This window comes from Neovison vison, chromosome 3 (genome assembly GCF_020171115.1).
Source record: "Neovison vison isolate M4711 chromosome 3, ASM_NN_V1, whole genome shotgun sequence".
NCBI lineage: Eukaryota > Metazoa > Chordata > Mammalia > Carnivora > Mustelidae > Neogale > Neogale vison.
The window spans coordinates 124,536,755-124,549,774 of record NC_058093.1 but is presented as its reverse complement, the minus strand read 5'-3'; the positions used below and the strand labels follow the sequence as shown (position 1 = coordinate 124,549,774).

At 52.3% G+C, this 13,020-nt stretch overlaps 1 long non-coding RNA gene across 1 annotated transcript; it reads right to left on the bottom strand.

Moving 5' to 3' along the window:
- Window positions 1-1,716: 1,716 nt before the first annotated feature.
- LOC122902799 lies at window positions 1,717-12,749 on the bottom strand. Its single transcript, XR_006383871.1, has 3 exons — window positions 12,680-12,749; window positions 5,885-7,695; window positions 1,717-3,931 (listed from the first exon to the last, which is right to left on the bottom strand). It is a non-coding gene; the product is annotated as an uncharacterized LOC122902799 (long non-coding RNA).
- Between the last annotated feature and the right edge of the window lie 271 nt (window positions 12,750-13,020).

Sequence of the window (13,020 nt, the reverse complement as noted above, 5' to 3'; positions counted from 1 at the left end):
TATGGACATTGGGGAGGGTATGTGCTTTTGGGTAAATTGGAAGGGGAGATGAACCATGAGAGACTATGGACTCTGAAAAACAATCTGAGGGGTTTGAAGTGGCGGGGGGGTGGGAGGTTGGGGTACCAGGTGGTGGGTATTATAGAGGGCACAGCTTGCATGGAGCACTGGGTGTGGTGAAAAAGTAATGAATACTGTTTTTCTGAAAATAAATAAATTCGAAAAAAAAAAAAAAAAGAAAGGGAAGATTGGTCAAGGCCCTACACTCTGGGTTGGGATTCTAAAGGGTTAACCCTATTACTGAAGGCAAGTTTCATAGACTCTAGACCTGTGAAACTGGACGGAGAGGTTCCCACAAGATCTGTAACTGCCCCCCAGAGGCAAATGTAGTCTAAAAAAAGATATCATAATCCTCAAAATATTTCGAAGTTTTTCTCATGCCATGTCCATCATTATACCAATCATAAGCAAAATCATCAAGTCAAGACCAAAAGTAAGAGAACAGATGTGCAGTACAACCATGCCCACAAGGACTCTGAGTATCTGAGTATAGAATGTAAATAGATTAAATGACACTACCAGTATATTTAAAGATTTTTTTTAATGGTTGAGAATTTAAACAGAGAAATATACAACAAACCATCTCACACACCAAGGCTTAACACAAGAACAGGTTTATTTAGCCCCACAGGTCAGGACGACCTCAGGTGGCAGTTTGCCTGGTCCCAGCCAGACTCACTTGTCCTCTGCTGGGCCTTCCTTCATGTCTGGAACCCTCTCCAGGAGGACAAGGTCAGTGGAAGTGCTCACATGCCTGGGCCTTTCTCCACATGGCCCCTCATCCTTCATCAGTCTGATCAGATTACTCTCACGGTGGCTAGAGGGTTTCCGGCATGAGGGTGGGACATGTGAAGGTGCAGGCTCAGAGTTCACGCAGCATCACTTCCCCCAGGTTCTACTGGTCAGAGCAAGTCAGGGGTGGCCCTGACTCCCAGGACAGAGAAAGGAGGGGAGAACCACAGAGAACCTCTGGCCACAGCCACAGTCTGCACAGCCAGAGACCAAGATACAAGGGGGGGGGGTGACAATGCTTAAAATTGTAGAAGAATAGAGAAGACAACCTTTAAAATTCAGATATAGATACAAGGTAGATAAGCTGAAGATAAGATATCAGATTGATATTATCAGATACTGTCAGGTACAAGATCGGATATTGTCATATGATCTAGTTGAAGAGAGACTTAGTGAACTAGAAAATTGGCCAGAAGAAAGCATCCTGGATAAAGCATGGAGAGATAAAAGAATGGAAAATAAAGAGGAAATCTGAAATGGATAGATTAGAGTGGGCTGTCCTATGTATATTTGGAATCTAAGAAGTAAAAGTAAACACATTCCAGAGGCTCTGTATGGGGAGATAAGAACAGAAAAGAGTATCAAATGCTGAAAGATGTTAATCCAGAGATTCAAGAAGTCCTTGGAACACCAGTTGGAATATAAAATTACATATAAACACATTATAATAAAATTCCTTTTTCTTTAGAGAGAGAGTGTGAGAGAACAGAGGGAGAGGCAGAGGGAGGGAGAGAGAGTCTCAAGGAGGCTCCCTGCTGAGCACAGAGCCCGATGCTGGGCTCAATCTCAGGACCCTAGGATCATGAGCTGAGCCGAAATCAAGGTTCGATGCACACCCGACTGCGCCACCCAGGTGATGTAAACTTGCTTTTTAAAAAGAGAGAAAATCTTAAAAGCAGTAAGAGAAACAGAGGCATATTGTATCCAAAGGAAGAAGCATTAGAATGACAGCTAACTCCTCAAAACAAACAATTAAAACCAGAAGACAGTGAAAAGATATTTTCAAATTGCTAAAAGATAGACTGGCCCCCGGACATCTGTACCCAGCACAGAGAAGCATCAGGAAGGTGCTATAATAGAGACGTTCCCAGGTAAGCAAAAACCAGGAGAAGTTGTTACCAGCAAACACACGAACAAACCCATAATTATAATAGATGTGAGTTCTTCCTGTTCAATAACTGAGAGGAAGAATGGTTAAAACATGGAGGAGGTAGATTCTTTTTACACATTAGAACAAGACAACAAATTTCACTTGTACAACAACTGTAAACTACACCTTATTTTCTGGTACATGGGGAACATTGACTAAGATTCAGCTTAGTTAAAAAAAAAAAAACCACTATTTATATTAGCATCAAATGTACCAAATGCTTCGCAGCTACCTAGGATTAGAAATAAATCTAGTAAATTCATGCTCTCTACCTCTGCACATGTGCACACTCTTACATTCACCAGGAAAGGCACCAACAAGCCATTACTAGAAAAAATTACAGAACGAAGTAAATGAGGAGATACACCCACTTAGTGGATGGGGAAACTCCCTACACGAAGATGTCAATTCTCAAATTCCTCAAGTTGCTCTAAGTTCAATGCAACCCCAATTAAAGTCTAAATGGAGAATTGAAGACAACAAATCCATTCTAAAACATACATGGACACTCAAGGCTATGAACAAGGCGAAAAGACCTGCTCTGGAAGAGATCATCTTATCCAAAGACAGTAATGAAGACAATGTGATGTTAAAAACAAGAAAGGCAGACAGAGCAGTAGATCAGAAGAAGGACTGAGAGACAGGCCCACCCATAAACAGGCATTGATTATTGACGAGTGTGATGCTGAAGAGTGATCGACAAAGCCAGCAGGGGGTCTGGCCATTCATGTCTCCAGGCGGAAAAACAACACAGAGCCCTGCCTCACACCACACGATTTCCCAGGGATTCGAGATATAAATACAAAAATGCAAAGAATAAAAACCTCTAAAAGATTGTATTTTAAAAACCCCATTATCTCGGAATAGGAAAAGCTATCCTAAACAGAATATGAAACTCTGTCTGCAAAGAGGAAGCCTGAGAATTTGAGTGACAATGAAACAAAGAACCGTCCGCCAAACAGCCATTAATGTCATGAAAATGTAAGCCACACGGTAAGATGTTTGCAACACACTCGCGAATGAAAGGGTCATACCTGCGATGCACAGAGAGCTCCAAAATCCATAAGCAGAAGACAGACATGTCTTCAGGGTTGCTTTGACTCTGTCAGGCAGGCCACAGTGCTGCTAGGTCCCTTGGTCACCATGGCTACAGCTGGACAGCCTGGACACCAGCCCAGCTGACCTCCTCTCTCATCCTCTGAGCCTTCAACAAAGGGTCCCACTTCTCCAAGGTCATCTGCGTGGCAAAGTTGGAGGCTTGGAGATGGTGGGAAACCATTTGGGTCTGAGTCTATCCTTCTGCTTTCCAAATTGGACGTGGAAGTTGCCCTCATCCTTCGGTCCCCATGTCACACCATCCGGCTGATGGCAGGCTCTGGATCCAGGACAGCAGCAGCAACATTCTGACACCCTTTCCTCAGGTGCACAAGTGTTGAGGGCCAAAGCCCTGTCCCCTCCTGTATGTCACTCCTGGTAACTCGGTTGTGAGCTCTGACCCTACCATACATATTCCTGAGAGGCAAACAGTGGGGAATGACCCAAATGCCCATCAATAGAACGGAAAGGGACGTCACGCTCTTCCCATGTGAGGAATGCTGCATGGCATTGAAAGGGAATGACCTATAGTGAATTGGTGACAGAGGTGAGTCTGGTCATCACAAAGTTGAACAAAGAAGCCAAACAAAACAGAATGCACGCTATCTCAGTCCAGCTTATAAAGTTCAAAGCCTCACGAAACTACAACAGACTGTAGAGGGACAAGAGCGCTTACCTTTCAGGAAGACAAAGATGGCGCTCAAGCCATGAAGACATTTTCTAGAATCGTCTCCCCACCTAGGTGGTAGTTAAATGGATTTCAACTTTTGGACAGTTGACCGATGCTTTGATGTTTTGCTCACTCTTCTATATATGCATGTTATTATTCTTCAACTAAAAGAAAAGTCCAAATAGAAAATAAACAAACAAGCAAAAACTCTGATGGGTGGCAAACTCCGTTTGGAAAGGAAGCCTGTGCACCTGCCGGGATCTGTCCGGCCAGCACAGGGTAGAGCGGAGAAGAACTGCCCCTCTCCAGCGTCTGAATTCTGCGGTATCTGCTGTCATCCTCCCGAGGACCAGGCCAGGCTGTACAGCCTTCTCCCCCTGCTTCCCTCGGTGTCTGAGGCACCTGTGAACTTGTCACAACGAGCATTCATCTCGCCGTGGGTCATGCAATCTCACAGCCCTAGTCCCGTCACATACGGAAGGAACCAGCTAGTTAATACAAAGGTTTCTCATGTTTAAAATGAGTGGCCCAGTGAAGGAAGCTTCTGGTTTGTTCAGATTGGCCCCAAATTACCAACTCTCAGAGCATTAAAAAACGATAAAATACACCCAAGAGCCCTCCGCAAGCGTGTCTGAATGGTGCTGGTGGACACTCGCGGGGGCGACAGGCACAGGGCAAGTTCCACACCTTCAGAGCCTCTGCTCCTTTTCCGCGATATTAGAAAAGAATTCCATCAACTAGCCGGACCGATCGGTCTGAGCACAGAAGTCATATAAGAGCCCCACAGGCTGCAACGGCATCTGAGGGATTCGCCGTCAGTCCTCACGGGGACGGTCCGAAACCCTGCGCAGCTGAGTACCTGCACACGTGCCGCGCCTCTCCCGGGCCAAATGCCGGCATTTAAAAAATAACGATCATATGAGTTAACGGTGCACAATGTGATGTTTGAAACACGTACCCGCGGTGAGACGACCCCACGGGGACGCTTGGGAACACCCCCCGGTGTTCGAATGCCGGGCGGGGCGCACGAACGCGCTTGAGAGCTGCTCTCGTGGAAAGTGTCAAGTGTGCAGTGGGTGTCACCGCAGCCACCGTGCTGCGCGCTGGGGTCTAGAACTCATCCTCTCACAACGGACATTGTATCGGCGTCTGCCCCCAACCCCAGCCCGGGGACCCCCCCCCCGATTCTGGAAGCCCAAGGCTCTTCAACTCCACGAACAAGTGAGCTCGTACAGGACTTCCTCCGTGCGCCAGGCCCTGCACTCCGCACACGCACGCAGCCCAGATGCGGAGACAGCAGCGTGTGCGCCGCCGAGGGGCCGTGGAGAGAGACAGAGAGAATATTAGTCCGCCTCAGACGTGTGGACAGCTGTGGTTCTTGACCTGGAGGACCGAGAACCTGTTGGGGCCTCAGTTTCCACATCAAGGGGCAGGGGGACAGCTTGGCAAAGCCCATGGCTGGACAGAACAGGGGGTGCTTGCAGACTCACAGGGCACGGGCTGTACTTCGTTCCTGAAACCCCAGCTGTCCTCTCCCCGTCACTTCGAACGCCACAGCACACGCATCAAAACCGGCAACAGGACGTGCAATACCCCAGGGCACGTGACTCCTCGGGGACGTCACAGTGCCATGGTGATGTTGCTAGGACTCACCTCACTCCTTGACCCCAGAATGCAAACCCCAAAGCGGAGGCCGTCGGTGGCCCACCCATGGACAGAAGCCCCAGGTCCATAGCCCACCGGTCCCTAGGGCTGGGCAGAGAAGGGACCTTGGCTCCGCTCTCCAGATCCGTGACCTGATTCTGCAGGGCTTCCTGATCGAGCGTCTCCAGCCCTGGCATTACTTCAGGGAGATCAGCCAGTCACAGGAAGGAAAGATAGTACTGAGCAGGAGACCTTGCCGCCGCCAGCACATCTGGCTGGTAATCAGACCACTTCACTCCGGCCTAAGGACACAGGGTCACCCAGCTTCAAGACTCTACAATGCCGCCTTTACGTTCACTCTAAATACTTAGAAAAACTAGGACAAGAATCATTTTTCACAGGAACCAAAATGTGAAAACAACCAAAAGTCCAGGGGCTCGTGAGTGGATAAGGAAGTGGCGCATCATACATACCGTGTTCTTCCGAAGGAGCGGCGCCAGCAGAGGGGAGGCACCAAGCACGCAGGCGTGACAACGCACACCAACGGGAAAACGTGACGCGAAGCCACGGAGTCCCTCGCAGAAGGATCACACGTTTCATGATTCCGTTTCTTGGAACGATGCATGGGCAGAGAGCGAGCGGTGGTCGTCAGGGGCTGGGAGATTGTGTCCTGGGGCCTCGCCGAAGGACACGGGTCTGAGAACGCGGCAGCAGGGTGCAGGGACAGCCGCACGCCCCGGTGGGTGCGCCGAAACCACGCACTCGCCACGCTCCGTGGGTGAACGTCACGCGTGTGCTACGTCACCATAAGCTGCCCTTGGGGTAAACGAAGGCAAACCCCGGCTCTCTCTCCCTCCCCCTGGCTGGGGTGGCCATGGCCGACGGAGGCAGCGCTGCACGGCCTGTCTGGAATGTGTGACGACCAGGTTCTTCTCATGCATTATACATGTGACCTAAAACAATAGTAATGGGCACCGGCGAGAGGCAAGTATTTCCATCACCCGGGGTGAGACCGCACACATTAACAGCAGGACGGTTCACTGAAGCAGGAAATGTATTGGTCTGAGAACACGGAGACCTTCGTGGGAGCGTGTGATTATCCATGTACTTGTTCGCAGGTTACCGCTCGTGTGAACGGCGCTGCCGGTGCTTTTAAGGACCCGAAATCGGGGCTCGGCAAATGGCCTGACCCAAGGCGGGCGGATGCGTGCAGGGCACAGCTCGGCCACCGCGAGCACAGACGCGCCAAGCCGGCTGCCCCACGCTGCATGTCCCCTGCTCGCGCCACTGGAGCGGATCTGCGTGGTGGTGGCTGCTCCTGGCTGAAGCACACGTGTGCACTGTGTTTTGGGTGGGGGTGTTGGGACACAGGACTTCTAGCTGCTCCCTGGGCCTCTGCCCCTGAGTTCACCTGGCATGTTCCTGGAGGGAAGACGCGGTTGGATGAAGTCCCACGTGTGGGCCACGGCGTGTCCAGGCCCGCAGCCACAGGTGCACGCGCTCTGTGTGGTCTGACAGTCTGTGGGTTTGTTTGTTAAGACACCATCCTTGTCCTGAGCCCCAGAGCTTTAAGAATAAAATCCACCTTGGAAAGCAAAAGGGACGCAGGACACACGAGAGGCGCCACGGACTCACTCCTGGTCCCATGCCCGTTGCTCCTAATCAGGAACCTCAGACGCCGTCTTCTGCTGCCCTGTGCTCATTAAGGCTTTCAGGCACGTAAGACGGCTTCCCAGCATCGCGCGATACAAACATTTTGTAAAATCAGGAGGGAAACACTGCTTAAATTCTAAAAGTGCACGTCCAGAGCCACGCTACCCGAGGCAAGCCCACTGGACCGCCACGGCCCAGCACGTCTCATCTGCACCGACCCACAGAACAGACAGACCAAGGACGGGGAGCACAGCAGAAGCGCAGGAAAGCCCTGGTGTCACCGTCAGCTTCCAGGAGACCCTGGTCTGGCCGTCCTGGGTAACCTTCACCCCATGGCGAGCCCGGAGACTCCAAGCTGAGGTCCGGTGCTGTGTGCTCCCCAACGCCATGTCCAGCTTCGCCTGTGGCCACAGGCCTTCTGAACCCTCCGTGGAACCCGCAGGCCCATGTGCCTGGTCGTGAGGGTCATCGGGGCTCCTCACTGCCCGAGGGAGGGAGGGTCAGAAGGCAGAGTTTGCCTCCACCGATGTGTCCACGCCTCGTGGGTGAGATCTTGGGTGCACAGCAGGGGTGACGCTGCCGTGGCTTTGTAGACGCGTGGAGTGGACTCCAGGGAAGCTTCGTGAAGGGTCTGCGGGAGCAAGGTGCACAACAGTCACTGTTACATTTCCCTTGGAAAGACTCCATTCCTGGCCCGTCCAAGGGAGCAGCGGGACGGGTGGTGGACCAGGCCCAGCCCCTGCCGGCTCAGGATGCGTAACTATGCTCTCCTGCCCGACAGGCCGTGAACTCGGGCCCACCGCCCTGGGATGTTTCCCCTCTCGCACCTTTGCTCCAAACTGAGCAGAGCGCTGCTCCATGTCACAGAGTTGATTCTGGGGACGGAAACCCAGAGGAAAGTCCTCTTCCTGTCTTCTGACAGGCAGGGTGAGGAAATGGTGGGTACCATAGGGTAGCACTTTGAGAAAGAGGCCTTCCCGGTAACAGGTCAACTCAAAGACACAGGGAAGACCCTGATGTTAAAGGCAAACCCACCAGGCATCTGGAATTTTAGAACTTAGCAGCAGCAAAGTAAGACCTGCTCAAACTGCTGCAGTCCAAACACTGTACCAGACGGCCGCCGTCCTTCCGTCCTGCTCAGCCCACCCGCTCACCAGCTTCTCCCGACCCTCCCACTGGGCCAGCAGGGACAGGCCCCCGCTCTGCAGAGACGATACCCTGTACTGCCTGACGACCGGCCGGCTGACCGCCCGGGCGGGTGCCTGTGTGTGGGCAGCCTCAAGTGCTCAGACGTCTTGGTCACCTTCTCTGGATCCGGCGCTCCTGCTCTCATGGCCCATGACCCCGAGCGCACGGGGAGACCAGGGCAAGCATAGAGCCCAGCATCCCAGAAATCTCTGTCCTTCTACCCAGGTTGCTCCGATGGATTACGAAACGGTCTCATCTCTGGCTTTAAACACCACGTTTGGAAAAAGTTAGTTTATTTCAAGACTTTAAACATTTCAATACAATCTTTTCTCCTGACTCCTCTGTACTCTAACATATCAGCAAGCATAGAAATAAAGTTACTACAAACAGCTGGCCCAAATTATTCTTCCAGTTTATCTCTGTAAACACCCTCCATGGGTTGCAGAATATGCATATTTTCTATGCTCCACATTTGGCTCATACATAATGTTGTAGGCACTGGATAGTATGGTTAAAAATGTTTCGCTTTCATTTCTGAGTCTTTAATTTTATGTTTGAGCTCTGCATAAAAATAGCTTGTAATTGCTTTTTGACAGTAATAAGCCTAAGATTGTGACTCAAAAATTTGAGATATTATGTTCTTTTGTAATTGTATTCAATGAAAACATGGTTCAATGTGGAGCTTAAAAAACTCCCAGCTTGTGTGGCCTCGCCAGCCCACTGCCAGCATTGAAGTCACAGCTGAAGTTGCGTCCGAGTTGGGCACCAGGCAAACCCATCAGGCCCACGCTAACTTCCCGATGCCCTCCTTCCTACCAAGAGAAAAGCTCTTTGCAGAAGCCACAATGGAAAAAGGAGAAAATTTAGAACCTTCCATCACTTCGTCCTGTGTCTTGTGGCAGCGAGGAGCTGGCAACAGAGAGAGCAAGTCTCTGATTCCATCAAGGTTCAAACCAACCAGAGAGTTCGCGCATCGCAGAAAAGTGCCTGCTACAAGCAAAATAAGGTCAGAAATTAAGAGCCAAAAGTATGCAAAGCTTGGCAAGCATGAGCTGAGACGGATCCAGCTCTAAGCAGCAAAGACCTCACCCAGAGATGCTATGAGGTATTAGAAATTGGCTAACATGTTTTTAGGGAAGCAGAAATCAAATAAAATATTCTAGAAGCATGAGAGAGAGATGTATTAACGAGATCCCATAAGTGTCAAGACTGCATAGACTTCTCACTTATTCTTTGGTTATCAAACTTAAATTTCTCCCACAAAGCATAGGGACACAGATATGCCCTCCTTTACATTTGAAATAACAGCACTGAACAGGCTTCCGCGAGGGGCTCTGGACCCAGGTGGTCCCCTGGGTCCAGAGCCCGCCACTCTCCTTTGCATTAAACTCACGTCGCGGCCATTTTTCTCAACAGTGAGCACAGCACAGAATCGCGTCCAGGCCCGTCAGACGTCATCTGAAAGCCAGGAGAGAGGGGTGCGGGCCCCAGACCCTCAGGGAACACAGCGTAACCGGGCCAGGTTCGCCGCCCCAGTCGGCGTCTCTGGTGTGACAGGCGGGAGCCCTAGCAGGAGGACGTCTCCACATGTGGGACGTGTGCTCCCCATTTCAGGCCAGGCCAATACGGCCGGTCATCTCCACCAGAAATGGATCTAACAAAACCCTTCTAAGCTCCAAAACCCATGGGGTAAATGTTCCCACGTTCAAAACGGAATCCAGTTCACGAGAGACAACCTCGTGTCGAACAATCACACACTTCCAAATACTGCGCATATGTGTGGCCGCTGAAGGCACGTGCGTGGCCCCGGCCAGGACCGCGTGGGGGAGATGAGGGCAGCCACGTCGCCTCATCGCAACTGCACCCTGTGGAGCCCCATGTCTCCGTCTGGGGCGTCTTGAGGAGACAGACCCCTGGAGTTTGGACAGCCTGACATTTCCTACATCACAAGTGTCGGCCTCGAGGGGTCGACTCTCCGGGCTTCTTCTGGGTAAGAACTTTGCTTTTTACCTACGACATCAGGTAATACTAGTTGCTGCAAAGTCGCTAACCCCACATTTTAATGAGTCAGCACATTAGAAGTTTCTTCTCACTTGCACAACCATCCAAAGCAGTGCTTCCTGGGCAGACTTCCTCCTGTCCCATGGGCCCCATCCTAGAGCCTGGGGACCATCCTTGTCAGCCCCAAGGAGCTCCTGCTCCTCTGCAAAGCCTGCCTGCATGAGGCACAGGTCTGCTCGCTCCCACAGCATCGGCGGGCGGCCGGCCGCAGGGGTGGGCGCACATGGGTGAGTGGCCGCCAGCCGGGGGGGGGGACAGTGGGGTCCGGCGCACCACCCACCATTCGCCCCATGCTGTCTCCCTTCCCTATTTTATTTTTAGTATTATTACTTTTTTAATCCTGATAAGTATGTCTCAAGATTTCTAATGTTGACCAGTTGGTGCTGTTCTAAGCGTTAGAGTCCGATCTCCTGATGAGTGAATTTCCATGGGGCTGACCACAGTCTCTGGGACCTGCGCTCAGTTTCCTACATCAAAGGTTTTGCTCGGGATCAGAACCAGACCACGCCCTAGAATTAGCATCTGCTTGGCTTGAAAGTGCTGGCATGACGTTGGTCGTTCCCAAGGCCCCGTCTAGACCAGATCCCGTGCGGGTTGGTGGCGCCCATGCCGGAGACTTTCGGCCGTGAAGCCGTGACCACGTCGGTGCCCGTGCTGTCTGGGTCCATCCTTTCTCTGGGGATCTGGGGGCTCGAATTCCCTTGCTGTCTGTGGAGCTGAACCAGCACTCGAGTCAGGTGGGGTCTTGGGGACCTTCATAATCGTCCTCTGTCCCGCGGACGCACAGCATGGCCCAGGCCACGCCCCAGCGCCAAGTGCGGAACGGCCTGCTCGCTGGACAGGAATGTGTCTCCCTGCGTGCGCCTTCCCAGCCCCACAGACTGGCCATTGGCATAAATGCTGTCTTCTCTAACTGCCAAGCACCAACACCTTTGTCAGCATCCAGTGTTGCCTAGGACTTTTTGTATTCGCGAAAAACACGTTTCCTACTGAGATGGACAGTTTGGGATTATAACGCCTGTGCTCCCTGAACGCCTTTGTCTTGGTGGCATGGGTCCCGGGGGGCCTCCTCCCCCTCCCTCTTCCCCGGGGCGCAGCGGTCCCCCCCGCTCTGGGAGTGGAGATCTGCAGACGTACACAGCCGAGCACTTACGCACTTATGGAATAAGGGAATCACACTTAAAATTTTACAAACGTTAATATGGACAACTTAACTTCGGTTTCTTTGAAAGTTAAGCAGGAAAAGACAATTGTCCCAGTACCTCTGCCAAATGCTCACTTTCATATGGAGGCTTTAAAATGTAAGCATTTGCACATCGAAAGCCGTATGCGTGCTACAAATTCCTCTCCTTGGCCCTGATGTAACCCCCACCCCCTCTGCGAAGTATTATGAAGAAGCCTGTGACCGTTTGGAAACACAAGCACGTGGCCCTTTAGGAGGAAGACCAGGGCTGGATCGGCGTGTGCAGGACTCATTTTTATTATCTGGTCAGTGTTCCTCCGGACGGGTCTGTTCCGCACCCCTGCAGCATGGGTGTTTGCTCGTCCAGCACTGGGGGCAACTGGAAGCAATGCCCGTGTCCTCACCCAGGGCTGGGGCTCCCAAGGCCCCGGGACGCACAGATGTACACGCCTCTCCCAGCACAGGTAGACGTCATCACTTTCCAGCCCCACGCAGTGCCCGACTTCAGGCCTTGGACACATGTCTCAGAGTCACTGCCACTGAACTGCCGTCCCGTCGGGGGGCCGCCGCTGCGGAGCACCAGCTACTGAGGGTGAAGATGAGAGGGTCAGGCACAGAATCTGCCCTCAGGAAACACTCCGGGGAGGACACAGGTTGTCAAACAAAGTGGCGAGGATTCAGGGAGCACTGGTAGGTGAGCCCAGGTACCCAGCAAGGGCAAACCTCCCACGCCACGCCCTGGGGAAAATGCCAGTTTCCGGACGAAGATGGGACGTCCGGGGAGGCCCAGCCTCCCTCGGCTTGTCTGAACCGGCCCTCTCCGCAGAGTCCTGGGCTCGCTCCTGGTGCCCCAGCCAAGAGCAGGACAGGCTCTGAAGTCTGCCCTTCCTCTGGCCTGTCAGTCAAATCAGCACCTGAGACCAACGCCTTCCCTCTCCTCAGTAACTCCCCAGCCGGCCTCCCCCTCCTCCTCCTGCTCCCGCCTCACCTGTGCAGGGGCGCCTCTCACCCCTTCACCGGGGACCCCTACCCGGCGAGCCGCACTTGCCAAGGCCCCCATCACACAGCACGAAGCACAGGGTGAGGCTGTAAAGACGAGAAACACCTCGAACGTCGCAGACCTTTGCAGCCTGCCCACCTGCCGTCTCCACTTAACTTGTCTTTGGATCCCAGATCCCCGTACCTGCTCGTGATGTGTGCGTCCGGGCTCCACGTAACTAGAAACCAAGAGGAAGAGCTCGTCTCCCTTCTGCATTTCCAGAGCCGCGGCAGGGACGCCTGCGAACGTAGCAGAGCAAAGAAAGAACGGACTGGCCCGGGCAAAGTCCAAAACTTTCTGACTCAGTCTTTACGTCTTGGGTGTGTGGGTTTTGCTTTTGTTTCACTTCTGTGAAGATGCAGGGGTGTGTGTTGAGGGGGTGGGGAAGGGAGACAAGAACTTCTTGTAACATTATGGCACCATTTCCAGGGCGCCTGGGGGGCTCAGTCATTAAGCCTCTGCCTTCGGCTCAAGTCATGATCCCG